At 38.5% G+C, this 23,509-nt stretch overlaps 1 protein-coding gene across 2 annotated transcripts in view; it reads right to left on the bottom strand.

The window, feature by feature from the left end:
• rhocb (ras homolog family member Cb) overlaps positions 1-23,509 on the bottom strand; it is a 37,618-nt gene that overhangs the window by 11,224 nt on the left and 2,885 nt on the right. The window contains exon 2 of one of the 2 annotated variants that reach the window (XM_017466826.2): positions 4,311-4,388. The gene's annotated coding sequence lies outside the window, so the exon portion shown is untranslated. 2 annotated transcript variants of the gene reach the window in all.

The raw sequence follows: 23,509 nt of genomic DNA, 5'->3' as shown, positions 1-23,509 counted from the left end.
ACGCTAATAGACTTTAGCCAGGTGGTGGCAAGTATGGAGAAGATTCCCTGCCGAAGTGAAACAACGTAAAAGACAATACACAAACAGTATTGCTTTTCATTAGCGACATACCCAAAAAACAAGCAAAAAAGCAAAGCCTTCACTGTTCTGTCTGTGTCTCAAATTCTTCACTGAAAATGAATTATCCTTGGTTTAATTGATTTTTAGTCATATCAACACATCATGCTTGAGTAGTAATCCTAAAAAAAGCTGACTGATTAAGGACTCAACAATTGATGCATGAGAAATGAGGAAAGATTAAGCAAATAAAGAACTTTTAAAGAAAATTCCATTATACGGAAAGCAACACCTTCTGTTAAATGTCACTTTCAGAACCTTCTCAGCTTACAAGGGCTATGACTGCACAGTGATTGCATTTCAGTGAGTCACTACTGCAGCACAGTGATGAAAGGGAAATGCACTGCAACAGGGAATTACATTCACTTTTGACATGAAGTCCGTGTTGAAGTCTCTAAATGCTTGTTGTTTTTCATTGACGTGATCAGGCAAAGAAGGTTTTGCTTTTCAGTATGGTACGTTTTTGATACTGCTTGTGTATTGTATTTTAAAAAATAAAAAATTTTTAAAAATGCATAATAATTTCCACTGGTGAGACTGCATTTCACTCTGGCACAGAATCTTTTCCATAGAGGAGCACAGAGACGGTGGAGGAGAACATGAGGACTGCTGGAACAAGACTCATTCCTCAGACATTGGTCTAGACGGTTCTCTTTATCACGAGTTTCAATCACGACTGATATTGGTAACGTGAAATGATGTACTCTGATCACAAATCTTATTTGGCGACAACGGACATTGTCCATGTGACATGTCTGAATGACAAGATGTTACGGTTTATATGCTCACACAGGTATAACATGCCACATTGTGTGTGTTTACACTATGTAAATCCAGACTCCTATGGAATGAATCGTGTCTGCTGAAAAATTCTAAAACACTTCTACTTTCGTTGTTGGTGGATCTGGCTGCCAGTGTTTTTCCTGTCCCTGGATATATTTGTTTCCACAGCTCAGGCAAATCGCTCTCCACGCAGTCGGTCTAGTGCGCGTTCTCACTGAAGCATTCTAACGTCACTGTTACATGCATCCATGTTGGGAAAGCAGTTCATCAGACAGCTCACACTGTTAGACAGCTGAACAAAAATGTTTGATTGCTTGACAGCTGAAATCTGCCCGATTCTGAAAGTTGAGCAAAACTGGTCAAATCAGTCTCAAAAATGGGATCAAAATCATACAAATGTATTTAAACACACACACACACACACACACACACACACACACACAGTAAAAGACTTCCATAAGTAGATGGTCAAACAGTCAGGAAACAAGAACCATAGGACGCTTTTCTGAGGGTCTGGAAAAGGTCAGTAAAGATCACCACCCCCGCTGAACACAGACACACCGTTCATTTTTGAGACATAAGATTGTAAATATGTAATGTTTATAATGAATGTATACTGAATATGTAATAACAGATAGCCTACGTACTATGAAATGTCTATACCTAAGTAAATACCTAAAATGTCTATACCAAAGTAATTCAGAGTGTAAATGATACTTGCCGAATTTTAATTCGGAAGTCAAAATGAACAATTAATGAATGTAGGCAAAAACTATATTTTGAAAGTTGAACCAATTTACTGGCATCAGCATTGGTTACTATCTTTCTAAACGATCGACAAGCAGTATTGAACAGCAATAGTTACATCCCCACCTCTGAACCACATGCACGCAGAAAACAAAGAAATCAAAAGGTAATTGATGGCGTTTTTCAAAACCAATGCCTCATAAAGAAAGAAACGGAGTAGAAAAGACCTAAAGCAGGTCACAGCTCTCCCTCTCTCTGCGTATGTGTGTGTTTGAGAGAGAGACCACAAATGTTCCTGGCGATAGCGTCCCAGTTTCACACACGCACATTCATCACGCTGTCAGTCTCGTACAGAAACTCTTCAATTATGGCCGGCTCTGCTTGCTACAGCGCTCTGGTGACTTTTAAACCACCAGCGGAACTTTACTGCAGATTGGCCACTCCTTTCACAATCACTGCAACGCAAATGAGAAACGAGTGCCTCATAAAAAAAATAAAAAAAAACGTCGGCCTTTACGTTTGACCTTGTTTTCCACCCCAACAAGCATGATGAAAAGGCAAAAGGGGTTTTAACCTCCTTGTTCACGGGTTGATACTATTACAGATCTGGCATTACTAATAAAAACTAACGTGAAATGGAGATCATAAACTTATACCCGTATCGCATGATGTATTATCAAGGAACGCATGAAATGTTTAGCTGGATGTTGGTTTAATGCATCAGGATTTAACTGGACTGTGGAGAAAGCGGGAGTTCCAATAGGAGTGCAAGCAAGCTCAGCATTTTTTGCTGATGATAGTTGGGGTGGTGGGAAAGATGAAGCTGAATCATGACATGATATTACACAGGTTAATAGGTTTTTCCCCCACCCACACATTCATGACCTGTAGAGCTGTTCCATTAACTGGGAGATCACACACAAAGACATTTGAATTAATACTTGATTAAACAAGCACAATATGACCAGGAATATTTTCCCCCATTTAAATTTTAGGTTATATTTAAATAGGAAAAAAAAGGTTGTTTTTTTTAATAAAATAAAAAAAGTAATAAATAAATAAATACAAATTTATCATATTAATAATAATAATAATAATAATAATAATAATAATAATAATAATAATAATAATAAATGTGTAGTAGTAGTTACATTTTGTCATGTATCTAGGAGCACCAGGTCACAATGCTATTTTGTTTGCTCTTTTCTACGTTTTGTGTTTAGGCTCAAGAGAGGAAAAACAACAGAATGGGAGACTCTGAGCTCACTTCCTGTGCTGAACACTCCCTTCCTGCATCCAAGGAAAGGTCAAGTGAGTCACGGCTATAGAGGTGCCTATATTGCTAACAAGAAAACCTAGGAAATACCTTAGCGTATTTGTTGGGATTTTTTTTCTAGAGACAGAAAGGATAATAAGAAAACAGCAAGGCAGAAACCAGGGGTAATGACTATTTAATCAATTATCATCCCATCCATTTTTTTACTGACCAAGAAGTCCACCTTCTTGTTTTCTATTGGTTCACAAGAGTTTTGTGATTACAGTACAACAGGTTCCTAGATAAAGCTGAACGTCTTCACATCTTTCAAGTCCTCTGTCTTTTCTCTCAGCATTGGTTAAACTATACAAGTTGGCTTTTCTTTATTTACTAGATTAGTTTTCAGGGGTTTCTCATCACAACAGCAACAGGTTCGTAAATGTTACAGCTAAACCACAGATACTGGCACCTCAGCTAGTACTTAGTGCACTAAAAGAAGGTACAAATACACAATGTTTTTTCCCCTCCCAATTTGCCAATTCCCACCCCTATCACAACAGCTACCAGTAGGGAAGGTGAAGGCTAGCCATGTTATCACGTGACAGCTTAACACACTCTGAGGAAAGCGGCAACTGCCATCTTCCGCATACATGAGGTCACAGATGCCCATGATTGTCTAATGTGATTGATAGTGAAGACAGTAACAATGGCAGGGGAAATATCTTTCTGTTGCACCATTTGAGAGCAGATATACAAGGATAAAATGCTGCACAAATCCTCTTTTAACAGCTTCAGGGCTTGTAAGTAAAACATTTAAGTAATTCAGAATACTCCCACAGATATTTTACAACCCATGCCTACACACATACAGTGAGAGACACGTGACGTTTCTGCAGTATGCAGCATGACAGGAAAGGATGCGGAGATGAGAAGTGGGCAGGCTCGTTGAGAGTTGATCGCCGGTCGAGTCCGGGCCCACGGAAGGAATCATTCTGTCAGGATAAAGAAGCGACCCTTTTAAGAAGGATCACAGGGGAGGAAACGACATCATGAAAATGACCGCCAAACCTACAGCAACAAGTGACCTAGAAGGAGCCAAAATGTCCGAATTACATCCATTACATAATGACAAAATAGAAAAACAGACCTGAAAGGGGATTTTCACAAACATGCCGTCATTATGATTAACTGCATGCTGAAGCCAGTGGGATGCATCAGTTACAGCCACAAAAATTGCAAACCTGGAAAAGTAGTGTACATACATTGGCCAGTCCAATGAGATTCAAAGATGAAGTGTAAAACGTTGGAAAATTTTTGCATTCAGCACTGAAAGCCTACACGATATAATAGCAGAAGTGAAGGCACCAGAGGTTGACATGTTTTCAAGTTTTATAAATAGTTGACTTACCAAACAAGAATGTTGCTTCATGACACGTGACGCACTTAATCACGTCCAACCGGTACGAGTCAACTTTAGTTCATGGTCCTAAAATATCATACAAAGTTAAATTTAAGAGTCAATTCTTTTTCAGTGTTGTTTCTTCCCCAGATACAGATCAGATATTGCATGTCGGTCTGAACAGGAAGGTTGGAAATTCATGTGATTTATGCTATATTTATTTATGTTGGCTGCAAGTGTGACAGCAAGTTACAGGCTGCGACTTGTATTAAAAACTATTAAAACTTTAACACAACTTGACAATTACTTGATGCAAGGAAAGGCGGCCAATGAGTCATAAAATTTTCGAGGCTCTAACTGCTCAGTGACAAAGCTGTGATGATAGAGCCAGCTTCCAGCTGGGCAAATCTTTAGCCAAAAAGTTGAGAACCAGAACCAGAAACAGGACCAGGGGTTGCTAAAGTGACTACACTGATCTTTTCCAGTGCATACACGATCATGTAGCAAAACAGTTTGCATTTCATAACCCTGATTATTTCAATAGCTAATAAATGTCTATCCATCCACTCAGTCTATCCATCTTTTAGTTTCAGTGGTTTATGCAAGAGCTATGAAGGCTTTTCCAAGTCCTGCATGTAGAATGTGTTTGTAGACTAGGGTGTTTGGAAGGGTGCCAGCAACCCATACACTCAGCACAAGAGCAGGCTTCTGGTTTCCTCCTGTGAAGCAAAACAACACACTTCCTGATCCTGGGAGTGGTGCTTGGCAGTGCGCTTTTCATGCTAGGGCTTCCACACAGAAAATAACAGAAGGGTGGGTCTCTTCCAAAACACACAGCCTAGTTTTCAGCCAAAAACCTAGAGATCCTACTGACACAATCCCAGAGATTCTCCTTTGAGACATACAGCCAGGCATCAATTGAAAGCAATAAGATGTGAATGAGAAAGAGAGCGTTTCATTACAGCTGATAAGAATCTGTAACAACTGGCTCGAACCTGATTATGGAAAAAAAATGGAAGTTCAACTCAATTAACAGGGGTAGGTCCAGGTGTAGTAGTTCTCAGACCTTCTACAGTCAACTACAGTACAACTAAAGGGACATGCAAGTTACTCTTGCCCCTGGGGAAGGTTACCCGATTGCAAGCTGCTCCATACCACATTGTCCTGGTCCAATGTGAAACACCTTTAAGGGATTTCGTAGAGTTTTTTGTGATCAAAAATGCTTGATTTTGCTGCGGCTTTTTCAAAATTTGTGGTGCAATTTACAGAGATATTTCTGCTTTTTTCCTGGAAAGCTACTTGAAATGGTGAAATTGCAATTGCACAAAATTGCAAGAGGGAGTTGGCTGAATGAATGTTGTGATGACGTCACATGATGCAAATTGGCTCAAATCTACAGAAAATCTGCAGTAATTTTTAAAAATTGCAAGCTCCTCTGAATATTGTGAAGTTTGCTTGATTTTGCGTCAATTTCTGCAATCGTAAAATCCTGGAGGGACTGATATTTTAGAAAAGATACAGTCTAATCAAATCATCCAATCTACCCCATTGTCATTCCCATGCACCTCTAACGAGCACTGAAATGTTTCCCATGTATCCCGGGGCAAAAGGTTTGCCGTAGACACTCATGGGAGTCAGTCTGCTGCAGGCTCTGAACACATTGTAAATGTTTGATGCCTGTATGAAGAGCAGCGCTCAGAGAGAGGAAGCAGAACGCACAGGAGTGTGACACTGGTGTCACATCACTAAATCCTTCTGACTGCAAAATGACTACATACAGCTTTTTAGACTTCTGAAGATAGGAAGTGAACTATGATGTACATGGGGTTCACCAGCCTAGTCTCACATGACAGACTTTTACACTCATGATAGTCTGTAGTAAATATGACCAAGAGCTGCCTACTTTCACAAAGACAATTTCACTGACCTGGCATATGAAGAACCACAGTGCTTTTCCTTATTTTCAGTGATAACCGTGAGATCTTATTTACTCACCACTTTATACAAAACACTAAGAACTTTTAAACAAAATATTCGGTATCAGTGATGTGCAGTGTAATCTGAAGTTAGAATCGTAACAGAATCTGAAGCTAGAGGCCAGAAAAGTGCACAAAATAAATTGAAGGCTACAAGCCTTCCTTAATTTCCTTGTAACTCCAGAGCAAGAGCAAAACCAAAATGGAGGTTAGAGATCAAGCATGTATTTGTTGATCGATCAAATTTGGAGTAAGGGGGAAATTGTACAAATCTAGTTTATACACTGTATACAGTGTCCTCCTAATTTTGTTACCTTTGGTAAATATGAGCAAAGAAGGCTGTGAAAAATTGTCTTACTTTTTTAACCTTTTGTTTAAAAATAAATAAACAAATAAATAAATAAAATCAATAAATCTCTCATGGATATCAAACAACTGCAAACAGCACAGGTTTATAAAAATTATCTTTTGTTAAATACAGGTGTGCAACAGTTATTGGTAACCCTGTGGATTCATATGAGCAAAATATATTTGAAGTATATTCCCATTGATATTTCACATTTTTTGTACACGTGGGTGACTAGGAACAGGAAATTGTTCAACCATGTCTTCCTGTTTCACAGGGGTATAAATATGAAGAAACACACAGGCCAAATTCCCTTAGTCATTCATAACAATGGGTAAGACCAAGGAATAAAGCTGTGATGTGCAGCAAAAAGTTGTTGAGCTTCACAAAATAAGAAGTGGTTATAAGAAAATAGCACAAGCATTGAAAATGCCTATTTCCACCATCAGGGCAATTAAGAAGTATCAGTCAACTGGAAATGTTATGAATCAGTTAGTTGAACCTTGGACTCAGAAAGTCTCCAAAACTACAATCCAGTCACCTACATCACCACACGCTGTTCGCAAGGGTTTCAAGAAAAAAAGCTTCTACTCTCATGCAAAAACAAACTCTAGCATCTTCAGTTTGCCAGACACTCCTGGAACTTCAAATGGGATCAGGTCCTATGGCCAGACGAAACCAAAATAGAGCTTTTTGGCAGTAAACACCAGAGGTGGTTTTGGCACCATGTGGAAGGTACCTCATGCCCTCAGTTAAATATGGTGGTGGCTCTTTAATGTTTTGGGACTGTTTTTATGCCAGAGAACATTTTGTTAGGAAACATGGCATCATGGACTCTATCAAACATCAACAGATATTAAATGAAAACCTGACTGACTCTGTCAGAAAGCTTAAAATGGGCCATGGTTGGATCTTCCAGCAGGAAAATGATCCAAAACATACATCAAAATCAACACAAAAGTGGTTTACTGATCATAAAATCAAGGCCATACCAGTCCCCTTACTTGAACCCCATAGAAAACCTGTGGGGTGAACTGAAGACGAGAGTCCACTAGTATTGGAAGGATCTGGAGAGATTCTGTATGAGGAATGGTCTCAGATCCATTGCCATGTATTCTCCAAACTCATCAGGCATTATAGGAGAAGACTCATAGCTGTTTTCTTGGCAAAGGGAGGTCGCACGAAGTATTGACTAAAAGGGTGCCAATAATTGCTTGCACACCTATATTAAACAAAGTGTTGTTGGTTTTTTTGTTGTTTTTTTGTTTTTTGATAAACCTGTTTTCTTTGCAATTGCATTTTTACCATTTCTTTTTAACAAAAGATCAACAGGTTAAACAATAGACAAATTTTTCACAGCCTTTGCTCATATTTACCAAGGGTGCCAATATTAGTGGAGGGCACTGTATATACAGAAGAGCAGAATCAATCAGCTTCCAACCATTCAGATTCTGAAACTTGTGGCCAGAAAAGTGTACAAGAGAATCTGAAAGAGAATATAAAACAAACAGAGTACCACAGTGAATCGAAGACTGGTGTCAACCTAGATCAACATCTTCACCCACATCCATGCTACTGATGTAATATATGCCTTATGAAACCCAAAAACTAGTTTCAGTTTCTGGAGGCTTAGCTTACTGTGTCTATTTGTGGAATTCTATAAGCACCGAGATGTAACTTTGAACATCAATTTGATCTAACCTACTGGAAGAAATAAAGTATTTAATGAGTTCCAAAAAAATTATTTAAAGGGGAGGAGAAGCTACCCCATCAATATTGTGCTAATGTTTTAACTCGGCTGAGGTAATGACTCAGAGCTCATCAGGGAGTCGACAAATAGGTTCTATTCCTCATAAATGGATAAGAACTTGAAGCCATAATCTGCTACAATGGTTATAAACAAAACTGCAGCAAACTCAACTGTACATTTAAATGCATCATGTTTGGTTCTCAATTTGAACTGGAACCAGGAAACTGAACAAAATGAGGACAGCACTGCAGAGTGTTTATTTTCCCCAACTTGATTTAATCAGGGCATAAGCTATTGAAAAACGGCTAGGCAATGATGTTGCACTATATAATAAACTAAATTTAACCAGGACAAATGTTTCTTTGGGGATATTTTGGACAGCATCGCGGCTGTGCTCACTGCTCTTAATGCGTCAGCCAGTATGAAGTGAGCTCTTCCTCACAGGGTAGAAATGGGATCTTCTGAGTGAAGGGGCTACAATAGAATTTCTCAGTAACTTAAATAGCTTTAGCTCACAGCTCCTGACAGCAGCTGATTTAGTATTGTAGACACCAATTTCACTATTTCATGATGAGGGAGGAGAACTCCAGCTCCACTGTGCAAATATGGAAAGGAAGACACGGATATATTTTTGCACCTCATAGCAGCCCCAACAACAGTCACATTGTGCGTGTTTGCAGGGCAACGATAAACTTCAGTGCACTAGCTAAATGAAAACGATCTTAACTCAGACTAAACATGCAGAGATCACATGCACCAAAAGTAGGCAGGTGTTTGTATTGTGTCAAGCTTGGAAGTGTAGAGGGTCGGCATGTTTTGCATGACTCAAAGAGCAAAGAGATTTGAGAATATAATGAAAATTGGGGTAAACTTGGAATAAACAGAATTTATGCAAAAGCACACTATACATTTAACTTTTTGTGTAAAGCCTAGAAGCCTGCATTGGGAATGAAATCCTGAGAGCTTCAACAAAATAAAAATAAGAGTGGGAGGTTTTTACTTTTAAGCGCTCATTAACATGAACATACAGCATTCATTCATTCATTGATTCCACTGCCTGGTCAAGGTCGCATTGGTTTAAATTAGGCCATTTTGTTTATATTTTGGGAAATAATAGCAGCATTTCCAGGGGTGTACTTGCAGGGTTTAAAACAAACAAAAAAAGGGCATTTAAATTATACAGCTATTTGGAGCACTAAACCGATACATATAGAGTTACGTCATCACAGATGAGGACTGATGTGACCAAACCCATCAGGCTTAATCACTTAATACTCAACTATGAGAAGACTGCCAATGCTTATATTTCAGGGACTTTACCAAGTTTGGTTATATAAGGGACAGAGTATAAAGTAACATGAGACTGGCAAGCTCTGTGGGAAAAATGCCTGCTACCAAGTTCAGTTCAAAAAAGGAAACCATTTATTTATATATTAAAAAATAAATAAATAAATAAATAAATAAAAACGCCTCACGTCTAATAGTAATTTAACTAAGGAGCTACATAAAGAACCTGAATGCAAGTCGTACTGAAAGTGTGTTCTAATGCATTTCTCTTCAAAGTAGGTTATTATGATTTTATCTGTTTTCATAAGGTTATATTAAACAGCCCAGGTGCCCTTGTTCATTCTTTACGGAAATTGAAAACAAATGAGAAATGAAAATGAGAGGGAAAAAAACTAAATAACAATAAAAGTCACATTTATCTAGGAGATTTATTGTCTGTAAATCTTCAGCTTTGTTAACCAAGTAATTGCATTCATTTTTGGTGTTAGACTGTTGGATACCGCTTAACCCTAACTGAATTCATTGTATTTCTACAGACATCATAACAAAGCTAACTTACAGGTGATGGGGAATGGGGGGGGGGGCGTCCCTGAGATGACATCAGGACGAAACCTTGAGAATACTAGAAATCTGTCCTCATCTGGAGGACACCGGATTATAGTAGGATTATAAATAATTAGTGCATATAACTGAATAGTAACGGCAAACCACACTAATATCGTTGAAATTCAAGATGCGTATATTATGAAAAATTGTCCTGGCATGAGCATAATAGTCATGATTACAGCAAGATTTCTTTACTTTCCAGGCAGCTGATTTGTCTTTTTGTTGGGTGGCAAACAAGTAAAACACGTTTTCCGGTATGCTGTGTGTTCTTTAAATGACTCATGTGTGACTAAGATCCTTCACAGTAAATGGGAAGGGTACATGAGGGCATATCACACAAAACATTCAGTTTCCAGACAATCACAACCATCTCTAAAAACAACAATGAGGTCATGGTGAAAAAATGTTTATAAAAAAAAAATAAATAAATAAAAAAAATTAACGTAGCTCATTACACAGCATTAACCCACAGTCTTACATTAACAGGAGAAACATACAACAAAAACAAACAAACAAACAAACAAACAAACAAACAAAAAAAAAGGCTTCTCATTACCATTCCTGCTTGACAACATTAACATCTCTTCCTGTGTACTAAAATTACAACTCACGCATCCTTCCTTTAACAACTATCACCACTTAAATACATTGGTGGCAAAATTCAGGCAAACCTTGTAATACACAAACATACACATTAGTGACAATCAGCTGACTGGACATGGATCTTTACATTCATAACAATGAATTTAAGGTTAATTTAAAATACTGAGAAAAATATTTAAAGATTTTAAACTTATTAAGGGAACGCATGTCTACCCAGCTATTATGTTTTTGTGCTAGGGACAGGAGGGTCACAAGTTCAAATCCCAGAGCTGAGAGCCACCATCCACACAAAAATAGCTCCATTTGCCATTTTTCTATATTCATCATAACTATGGTTTCGCTTATCTGACTAAGGCATAATGAATTTGTCCAGACTATAAATCTAACAGAGGTGGACGATCAGTAGCCCAGTCACCAAAGAAAAACAGATTTCATGTCTGGGCTGTAAGTTTTTATGTCGTGATTCCCCATTGGGTAAGCTGGTTTAAACAACCAGAAAAAGGAGAGAGGGGGAAAAAAAAAAAAAAAACTACTCATTACTGACTTTCACAAAAAGGTCTCATTTAAACAAAATGCACTTCACAGTGGTGCGACACAGCTTGTTGCTGTAACTAGAGAGCGTGCTTCCGAATCCCACCGCACTACACACAGCTATTTAATAGGCACATGGATTTCAACTAACATGCACAGATAACACACGATCTTTTCAGAACTCGAGGCATGTGGAAATACTGACAAAATCTAAACTATGTAGTGTGCAGAGCGCACACACAAAAAAAAAAAAAAAGTTATGTAACTGTCCAGCTAGTAGAACATGCAGTCACTTCACGGTTAAATATACAGAGATAAGTTAAAGACTCGAATAATACATTTTGCACGTGATGCTAGGACGTGAAGCTGAAATGCTGGGGGGGGAGAAGAAGGAAGAAAAAAAAAAAAAAAAAAAAAAAAATGCCGTTTGGCTATAGGAAAACTTACAAGATGCAGAATTCTCTCTCTCTCTCTCTCTCTCTCTCTCTCTCTCTCTCTGTCACACACACCATGTTCTCACCATGTCCTCTCTCTCATTCTGCTCTCCCTCACTGCTTAGTTATATATTACAGCAACATTTCAAATACAGCATCATCATCATGTCAGTAGGTTACCATGAGGCACAGTATTTGGTCTTTAACGAGTATTACAAATATTAAAATGCCTTATTTAATAAAAACACTTTAAACCTACAGTGCATTTTTACCAAGCTTTTTGCACTGGCTCATTCAGATAGATTTCTATTCAGTTGCTATTAATCTACCTTTCATTTTTATACTTTACTTCTATTCATTCATTTATTTTAAATAAGATTGTATGGTATTTTCACAGTGAAAAATATTTTGATTCCAACTTCAAAACACATAGATTTACAGTTTTATAAAGCACACAAATGTATTCATAATTAATTAGGTGAAGACTCATTTGCATAAATCCCCCCCCCCCCCAACCCCATCCATTTAAAAGTTCCAAGACACACAAATAAATACTCGTAAGAACATCAGTTTGCATATCATCTTGCCTTAAGAACATAAACACGCATATAAATGAGATTTCCAAAGGAGAGACTACAGGTGAGGGCTCATAATCATTAACTGCTGAATCTAACCCCTGCAGTCCTGCTGTTTACAGCACAGCCATAAACGTATAAAATATGATCAAATAAAAAAGCTGGGCAGGTCCGCAGGCTGCATGTGGTATGAAGATAATCTTTAGCACCGTCTCATTCAATAGATAAACTATCTATTGGACAGATGCTGCTGATTTAAATCTGCTGATTTCAGCCATTTTACTACTAATTGGTATGTAGAACAGATAACCAATCCTGAAGAACATTGAATGTCAGAGTTAACATACAGGTCTCATGGACAAGCACTCTAAGGAGAGACAACATCCCATTCAGTGTTGAGACACTGTGCGGTTATCAGCACTATTCACATCACACTGGCCTGAGACAAGAGACAAACTGCTACCTGATCTGCTTTCCTTTCTCTATTACTCATGCACAGTTACACAGATTGCACTTGTGTGGGATTATTTACTATGGGCATTAAGGTTTCTTGGCTGACTTTTGTCCAAAATCGCCAGTGAATTGGTTTACATTTATGGCATTTGGTAGACGCCCTTATTTATTTATAGCGACTTACATTTATTCCGTTTATACATCTGAGCATTTGAGGGTTAAGGGCCTTGCTCAAGGGCCGAAGAGTGGCAGCGTTGGAGTTAGAACTCACAACCTTCCGATCAGTAGCTCATCGGCTTAACCACTGCCCTTACACCAGTGGTCACCAACCCTGTTCCTGGAGATCTACCTTCCTGAAGACTTTAGCGCCAACCAGAATCGTGCCTACCTGACCATCTAATCGTTGTCTTGAAAAGTTCTTGATCAACTAAAACAGGTGTGTTAGATATTGGTTGGCGATGAAACCTGCAGGAAATTAGCTCTCAAGGAAGAGGGTTGGTGACCACTGGTTTAGAATGTATACCTGTGGTAGACGAAAGTTCTATCAGTCATCACAACTATAGTAACGCTGGGCAATATGACACTATAATATGCAATATAAATATACAGGACAAGAGCTTTAATCAATGTTCACATCAAGAATCAAAATAGGGAAACGAAGGTGACCGCAGGGACTTTGACTCTAGCGTGGTTCTGGTGTCGGACAGAAAAGCCAGACTATTTCGAATGGACCACAAAGATAAGGCAACTGAAATAACCACTCTTTGCAACCATGGTGAGCAAAAAAGCATCTCATGTCAAACCATGAAGGGGATGGGCTACAAGAGCAGAGGATCACATCAAGAGTCAGTAAAGAGGCAACAATGGTCACAGACTGAACGGTTGAAGATTGGAAAAAAGCATGAAGTTTACAGTTGGTTATCTTTCTTTGTTAAAACTGTATAAATATGGCATAAGACCTGTGCTTCCTCACCCAACACTGAGATCTGGCTAATATGCAAACAAAATGGTGTACAACTGTAAAGGACAATGTGGAGTAAAGAAACCAAGGAACAAAATTAATTTCATTCAGCAAGTTCTTTACCCTGGTCAGGGGATCCTCTCTATCCAGAGACTATACTGGGAACACTGGGTAAATAAAATGTGGGTATACACACTGAATGAGACACCAGTCCATCACAAGACACCATGGACATGTTCACACACTCGTTCAACACCTACAGAAATTCTAGACTTGCCAATCCACCTACTGGAATGTTTCTGGGAGGTGGGAGTGCTAAGGTTATTATGTTATGTTAGCTACCACTTAAGTCTAGTCAGTTAGATTTCTTGGCAACCATAAAATAAGACTGGGCAGCACACTGGACATTTTGTTAGTTAATAAATAGATATCATTTGCTCACCACCCGAGATTCCTAGACTATATTCACCAAAAGCTTAGATCACTTCATTACACTAACTAAACTTTCACAGAAAGAGTGAAAAATGCACTAACAACAAACTGAATCCGAGCAATGTTCTCCGTTGAAGAGCCAAGGACTATCAGAGTACACACCTCCAGAGCTGCATGAGATGGGGGTGGTTTGTGTAACTGAAGGCAGTGGAATGTTTTCAGGCTACTGATGTGCAGATATGTGAGCAGACCGGGGTTCTGGGCAAGTCCGGAATGCTTTAGTCCTGCTGCAAATCCTGTTCACACAGTGAGGACGAGAGTGTCACGTACGTCACGTGGTTCAGATAAACACTGAGAATATGGTTAAGTGAAACTGTTGACAGTTTCTGTGTATAAAGCTTAAGATCTGCACAGCTTCCATCAAAACACAGACAGACACAACACAGGACTCCAATCATATTTGTGAGTCTCGACTTTCTGCATGGAATTTAACATCCATTTAAGTACTTTCTGACATTCTGTTAAAGCTCATCTAGTCAAGACTTTCACACAGTTCCTGTGGTTGGGGGGGATGGGGAGGTACTTGTAAGATGAAAGGAATGTCTGCCTGCAGTAGGTTCACCACAACCCACCCAGGAAAACCACACAGACAGCTGAAATATTTACACACACAGACTTCTCGTTTCCCCATAGTCTTCTTATGACGTTACCATTATGAGCAGAAGGAATGAAAAGTAATTAAGACACACAGAGCAGGCTAATCAGAATTACATAAGGTGCAGAGGTACAAGGAAAGTTCGGTCTATCTGTGTATGTGCAGCTCCCTCTCTTGCTCTCACACACACACAGTGCATCTTTTTCTCTTTGTGCTGGTCTCACTCAATGTCTCAACGTGTGTGTCTCTCTCTCTCTCTCTCTCTCTCTCTCTCTCTCTCTCTCTCTCTGTCTGTGTGTATCGTTCTCTCCATGTTTCTATCGTCTCTCTACATGTCTCAACATATCTTTCTTTTCTCTTTCTGTCTCTCCAGGTTTCCATGTACCTCATTAATAGATAAAGTTGATTCAGTCATTCAAAACTACTCATCTGCTATGATTAGTATACAAATGCCTGATCTCATTCCCCCAGTACAATTTGGACTAGGCTAGTTTATCATTTTGGTTGGGATAAATCAGCTACCTGAATGCAACATCAAGAATGATCTAATTTAAGAAATATAATCAGACAAAGTTGCATTAGATTTCTTGCTCATAGACTATTGAACCTTGCTATATACACCAATTGGCCCTTCATTATTTCTACTGGAAATGTCTATTATATTTGTACTGGCCTGCCACCTGCCAAAGTTCCTGCCTTCGCTGCCACTACTTTCTATAGGGTTTGGATTAACAAAATGTTCACATCAGAAATACAGATCTGATTACCGGCCTTATACATAATGGAGATCTCATTAGGCACTGTTTAATTTGAAACCTCGCAGAACGCTGGAATGCTGAACTGAACGAAGTTTCGATCAAGACGTCGAACCGAAAGGTGAGCGTGAGTTCATTCGTAATCTGAAGAAAAATTGCAGGAAGATTCTAGAAGCTAAGCTCATACAGGCCATCTGTAATGTTAGGACAAATGTTGACGAAACTAAGAATAACAGGGCTGTGACTAATATTCAATACATTTGACAGGTCCAATAATTAAAATCTAAATTGGTAAAACTTTAACCTCCACAAACTTACTGTATTGTCAGACAATAACAGTCTTAACACCAGAAATGTACCATCTTGCCTTCTGGAGCAGTAGAAAATCCAGGATGGCAGTTTTTTGTATGTATTCTTGTATAAATGAGAGCATCATTTGTTCATCACTTATTCCTAATGTTCTATTATCATTTATCATCACAAAACTACCAACTATCAACATTTAAATCACTTTAAGGATGTAAGTAATAAATAAATAAATAAATAAATAAATAAATAAACCCACACCACACAACATTAACATCAGTTTCATTACTTCCAGGTCATTTTATCATGGAAAAAAATTATTTTACTTCATCATGGCCGATTTGTTAGCCTACTTACACAGTCTCCTGTAAATTTCTTGAAGCTTATAATGTATATTTTAAGTTTTAAGCTCTAGAGTGACTAGCATGATGCCTTACAGAAGAGCCTTTAAATGTGAATTTTATTGTACCGTTTTTATTTTTTATTAAATCATTAAAACGAATGAAATTCTGAATATTTTATATAAAAATTTTACTACAAAAACTTTGGCATATGCAGAGATTTTTTCATTTCCCTTTATCTCCATCTATGTCCGTCTGTCTGCAGACACACACACCGGTCTATTTATTCAGGAATGCAAAATAGCTTTTTTTTTTTTTTTTTAAATGTTAAAAAATAATAATCATTGCATACAGTTAACAGATTTCAATTCTTCACACTTGCATCCTATTTATTTATTTATCTTTGGTATCACATAAAGTGTTCATGTGACACCATAAACAAACACTACTTTTCACATCAGCAGTAGGTCAGTTCTAGGGGAGGTGATTTTGGGAAGAATGCATGGATAATGCTAGTTATCTAATCTGCTCATTTATTTCCTAGATGTGTGCCAAGTAACAGGAAGAACAGCAAGTAACAGCAAAGCGAGAGTTCAGGGTGACCACTACAAAATAATTAGTGGCTCACCCCCCCCCCCCCCCCCCCCCTTTTAGAGAGATCTTGTTTTCTATTAGCTCACCAAACCAAGCTTCTCTAACTCTCCAGCATCCAAACAGATAAAGACAATGCAAAGTCAATCAGTTTCACAGCTCCTGTCCTTTCTCCTTGGGTGAACTGGCTTTTATTTACATTTGGTCTGACGATCGCTGTAACTGTGAAATCAAAAAGAAAAAAGAAAAAAAAAAGAAAAAAAAGTGTAGGTCTCCGATCACTGTAGTGAGACCTGAAAAATTATACTATAGATGTTGGCGCACTACTGAATATTCTAAACATTATTCTGTAGCGCATCTGAAAAACTAAATATTCAATAGTTGCAGCCCTAATGAAAGGAAAAAACAACCAGCATAAGCCAAAAGCTTACAGAAACCCACACTGCAGGAGGTATCTAAATCCAAATCTACAGGGAACCCTCATGATGCTTAATCTCAGAAGTGAAATGAAGCAGAAAATCTGAACTAGCTGAACTAGGTGAAGATTCTCACTCTACATTCTCCATGCTGTATAATCAAGACAGAAAAGGTGAAAAAGAATAAAGAAAAAGAAAGAAAAAAAAGGGGGGGGAGGGGGGAACCCCAACCCCAATTAGTCAGCCATGCTGTTTTCTTTTGAATGATATATGATGAGAGGGAGCTTTTCTCCGTGCCCAAGGACGAAGTACTAACACACATAACATGAATGACTAATATTGATGCTTTACAATAAAGAAATGAATAAGTTTCAGGGACACAGTCTGGAACGAGACTGTGTATTTGTTTGCATTCAAAACAAAGTGTGAATATAGTCCTACCAGTCTCAAACACACCGTTCTTAAAATCTTTGCTTGTAGCGCATTAAAAATAACGTGAGCATTTAACCAGTTTCTGACCATAATTATTGGGAAGACTCACATTTGCTCCACTTCATAGTGCAGACAACTTCAGACAATACAAGTTCGTTCTAATGGGAAGAACAGCCAAAACACCCTCATTCTCTGAAAGCTCCATCATGTACAAATACTTGAGAAATTAAATGACAGAAAAATCAGTGAAAGCTAGTTAGCAGAAGGTATAAAAGCATGTTATTTAAGCGTTTTATGTGTTGTGAGTGGTAGGCTTTCACGTGACTATCTACACGTGAATAGAGCATTTCATATAGAACCATTGAAACGAATAAAAATTATGAGCAGTAGTTAAAATGCGTACATGTTTGAAGATTTTGTACTGCTGTTCTTTCTTGGATAAGCATACCAGTGATGCTTTTCCTAAATAAGGACAATAGTAATAGTGAAAGTATTTGAAATACTAAAAAAAAATAATAATTTTGATGATCATCTGCATGCAGTGTATTTGAGATAAACATGCCTTAATGTGACTAAACAATTCAATTTCATTTGTATAGCGCTTTTAACAATGGACATTGTCTCAAAGCAACTTTACAGAAACAAACACAGAATACAGATTTGAAGTGTGACTTTATCCCTATTGAGCAAGCCGGTGGTGACTGTGGCAAAGAAAAACTTCCAAAGATGATATGAGGAAGAAACCTTGAGAGGAACCGGACTAAGAAGGGAACCCATCCAAATCTGGGTAACAACGGATAGTGTGAAAGTAAAGGGAAGTTCATTATGGTTTTTATATGAAATCGGTTTTGTTGAACTAGTCCACTGTTCACTAAAGGAGACTTGAGTGCAAAAGTGTAGACAGTCCTCATGTCAAGCCAATATGTCTCCACAAGAGATTAAACAACACCCCCCCCCCACACACACCCCCCCACACACACACACACACACACACCTCAAGCCAGCATACTTACGCTGCATTTGACTTACCTTGGAAGTGGGAATTCAGAACTTGTTAACAACATGTAAGCCAGCTAACTGAAGACTGAAGTATATACACACACAGTATACACACACACACACACATCTGTATAGTCAATGGTCTAGATTTAACAAGCTAATAGGTCTATGTTGATTGATCTAAAACAAATATTTGTTTATACAGCATAGCTCATTTAAAGGTAAGAAATTGCTGCTTTGTTTACCATTCATGCTGTGAGCAGCCATGTTGATATGAGGAGGCCACCATGAGTTCCTTAGTCGGAAATTCCAAGTCATGAGTTTTAGTTGAATGCAGTGTTCATGCAGAGACAATGGCTTTGAGGGCCTTGAGACCACCTTCATGACCTTACAAGCTCACACTCTGGGTGGTGCTGTATTGGCAGTCATATGCAAGTGCTCCAATACTGCAGGTGGCGCTATTAAAACATTCATGACGATTTCCATGAAACATGAAGATGACTACCCATGGCAAAGTGCAAACGGCATAAACCATGGCGATGCAGGAGCTGTTGGAAGTACATAAACAAATACTAGAACACAAAAAAGTGCTGCTTTCCCCCTATTTCGCTTTTCCTTTTGCAATTAAGATGCAAGTAGCACATGAAAACATTAAATAAATGATAGTACAACCTGTGCAATGCTAAGAATGAATCGGCTTGGGCATGTCTCGTTTCTAACAGGCATGGTTGTAGACCGGGTTTGTCCGCACAGCTTGCTCAGCAGCCGTGTGCCCGAGACATGCGTGGCATCCGTTTCCGCCATGTTTACATCACTCCGATCGCAGAAGCCAGCCAAACGTAGTCTCTCCATAAATCCTTAGGACAAGCCCAAGATCAAGACTATTGACACCTGAACCAAAACAATGTTCATGTGGTCTAAAGACGCCCTGACATCAACAGTAGAAATTTACACCCTCAGCTCTGGCCTCCTCACCACTGCGCCCCCGGCTTTAACAAGTTAAAGTGAGGAAAGGAGAATGAAAATCACCACCTCCTCTGCCCAGATTTAGCAGTGACTAAAATATACAGATGATCGGCCAATGAGCAGTCTGATGCCATAGCAACACAACGGAATTCATAAGTTCCACCTCTCCAGAAATAAATCGAAAGAAATTAGAAGAATTCTGAAGCAGTATCTGACCTACTTGAATGTATTGAGGTTCTTGGAGAGAAGCAAGAGACAAGGAGAGAGACCCAATTACCCACCTACTTTGCCCCGGGCCTGTTTCTTTCCCTCCTTCACATGATAAATGTGTCGTCAGGGAGGTAATGGACTGAAGCCCTTAAGCAGGTGATGGGCGAAATAGACAGGCTAATTCATATATAAAAGAATAAGAAGCCCCTAACCACTTCCAGTACTCCAGAAAAAAAAATAAACTTGGAATCATTGTAAATCAATCTTTCACTTCATAATAAAATACCTTTCTGTGCATTATATGGAATTACATGAAGATGCACTACAATTAAATTCTCCAGAATGGACTAAAATTCTCCAATCTGATTGGTCATAAGGTGTGGAGTTGTTTTCTCCTATACACAACCTATGACTAATAATAAACAGATTAATAACCATACTGTTGTTTAATAAAAGAAAATTGCTGACATGGTAAAACTTCCTTTAAAATATTTAACATTTATGGAAGGACTCCTCACTTTGTAAGAGTACATTGGGAAAGTCTTCAGGACAGAGGACTTTGCGATGTTTTTTTTTTAATTTTGAGAGAGACAAAAATAAAAGCTTGTGAGAGAATTACTGTTTATGTACAGATCTTGTTTTACTGACATTCCACAATATTAAATGTAATCCTAAACAGATAAACAGTACATGTTTTCTTTAGTTAATAACAGCTAGCAAATTGCTCTGGTATAAGGGGAATAAAACAGATCAAGACATGCTGATCTAGGACACACATCATCATTCACACCCAGTCATTCCCTGCTTTCCTAAAACAACATGCCTTAACATGCGTTATTTTTTAAGTGACAAATGCTACCCTTTCAAGCATGGTTTTCCCCAGCGCAAGCAGCTAAGGGAACCGACAGAGCCTTTCAATTTTCTGAAAAGGAACTGGGCCAAAACAGGAGTTCTCACTGTAAGCAACTGGCACTGATTTTATTGCCTAAAGGCTTTCCCTACCCTCTGTGCACGACTAGCAAAACCAGAGAACTATTAATATAGTCAGAATAAGTCCATTTCTTCAAAAAGGTCACCTTAAGGTCTTAAGGATATAGTTTAGTAAAGAGCTACAGTGATTATGTTGCACATTGTTTGGGTCACAAGGGCTTTGAGTTGAGTATATAAAGTATTTTGCGGCACTGGAACTGAGCCTGGATAATCAGGTGCTAATCTCACAACAGCACGAGTTGTGGAGTGGGAGGCTTCGTTCTGTTACTAATGCTGGTGTCAGCCTCGTCCACAGTGTGTGTCCAAGTGTCTCAGAAAAGAAATGGTAATTTAAGAGTAGCTACTGCTTTCCTCTTGTCCATGTAACTGTACTACTCTAGACCATCAAGACCATGTCACTACTAACTCCATTGCTGTACCAATTCACATATCTGATTTAGCACTAATCCAGCTCTCTCACACACACACACACACACACACACACACACACACACACACACACACACACACACACACACACACACACAAAGGGAGATGTCTGCTTACAGTGCTAACGTAAGCTCAAAATTCCTCCACGTTATGACCTTAAGTAGCAACAACCAAAGCAGGTGACTGTTTGGTGCCAGAAACACAGAAAACTGCATGTGGCTGAGCTTCGTATCCAAGCTTCAATAAAAATAGCTCTGACTGGTGCAATGTCCTATTTTATCAGGAGGATTTACTCCTCTATAAGCAGGCGATAGCAGATCGAAACGCAGCCCGTGGACAAGAGATGACTTGCTGTGCTTCACCACGAACCTGCTTCACAAACATTATCTGAAAGATGAAGAGACAAAAACAGATGTGATTTTCCCCAAAATAGATCAACTCTGAATTTCGACATCACATTTGTGTGGGTTTGTCAGGTATACCAGCCAAGTGTGCAAGTTTCTTGACAACAACACATTGACAAAACACAGATTTGCACTGCAACTTCAGCATAAAAACTGTCATCACGGTCATTCAACAAACACAATCTTTAACAATCCATATTGTGCAGCATTGAGTAGCTATTATTTTAGTTCAGAAAACATGTCTGTAATGCGAGGTGTAAGTAGCTTATTTAAAACATAACTCCACAACACCTGGCATAAAAACACGTTAATTTATCGGCAGTAGCCACTTTATCTTCGTCAGGTTTGTATTGGAAGTTTTGTATCAGGTTTGTATCCGGAGCCTATAGTGGGAATGCTCAGATCGAGATGGGAATACGTCCTGGATGGGATGCTTGTTCGCCGCACGGGACCACACACACACACACACACACACACACACACACACACACTTCACACCTAGTAGCATGCTTTGGGAAGTGGTAGAGGTTGACCAATTGATTGGTTTTGCCGATTAATAAGCACTGATAACCGAGTGCTGGAACTACCAGCTATCGACAAAAATCCACACTGACGTTGTACGTTGTGGGTGTGTCTGTTGCAGGAGCGGCTGAGAAGGGTCCACTGTCAATATACAGTACAAGAGCGGCCTCTAGAGCTGAAATAAAAGCGATCACTGACAAATTTTGTTGTGTTATTTGAAGTGTTCTTGATTGATTTCATTTTGAATTAGTTTATTTTTTTTATAAGTTATTTGGAGTATTAGGTTTTGGCTCAGTTTGGATGCATTTTATTTACTTGTGTAAAATTTATATATTATCATTTAAAGAAGTACAGAACATTTTCATGACAGTCAGTACTAGTTATTTTAGTAATACATTTCAGCAATATTTTACTTGGAGTGCTATATTTTCATTCAGTATCAATTTTAAAAGTTATTGGTTGATTAATCAGTTATCAGCAGGTACTGCCCAACTTAGTTATTGGTATCAGTAAATTCCAATCTCAGTAAACCTCTAGTGGGAGGAAACCGGAGAACCTGGAGGGAAACCCATCTGGACACAAGCTCAGCTTTGAACCGGGGACCTGGGAGCTATGAGGCAGTAAAAACTACAATACTATCCATCATACAAACACAACTAAGTGTACAATAATTACAGACATCCAGGTTGGAACAAGTTCATTCAGGCTTTAACTAAAAAAAATAATTAAAAAAATAATAATACAGCTAATGGTCTTCATGCTGATTTCCTGTACAACAGTTCTAGTTCTTGGACATGCAAGTGTGAGTCTTCTTTGCTGAATGAAGTGTTATATGTATATGAAGTGATGGAGAAAAAAGTTATGAAGGCCATTTAGGTCAGTAGATATCACTCTCCCAGTCATTCATACAGAATATATAGCTGAGTCAGAACTCTGTAGCTCAAAACAAAAGATACAAGGCTGCTTGCTTGGCCAGAGATGAAATTTCATCCACATTTGATTTGATTTACTTCACGAGTCTGAGGACAGGCCAATAAAATTACAGATATCACAATGAGGAATCAGATACTGTGAAGGATGTTGAATGGAATAATATCGGATATAGCACAAACACTGTAACGTAAGCTTTTTCACTCAGGGAGTGAAGGACGAATAGTAAACCAGATATGGTAGCTCATGCTGTCAGGGACTGGGGTTCATAAAAAATATATATATTTTTTAATATTTATGTGTGGTAT

This window comes from Ictalurus punctatus, chromosome 5, assembly GCF_001660625.3.
Source record: "Ictalurus punctatus breed USDA103 chromosome 5, Coco_2.0, whole genome shotgun sequence".
In the NCBI taxonomy this organism is placed as follows: Eukaryota; Metazoa; Chordata; class Actinopteri; order Siluriformes; family Ictaluridae; genus Ictalurus; species Ictalurus punctatus.
This window is presented reverse-complemented; position numbering and strand designations above follow the sequence as displayed.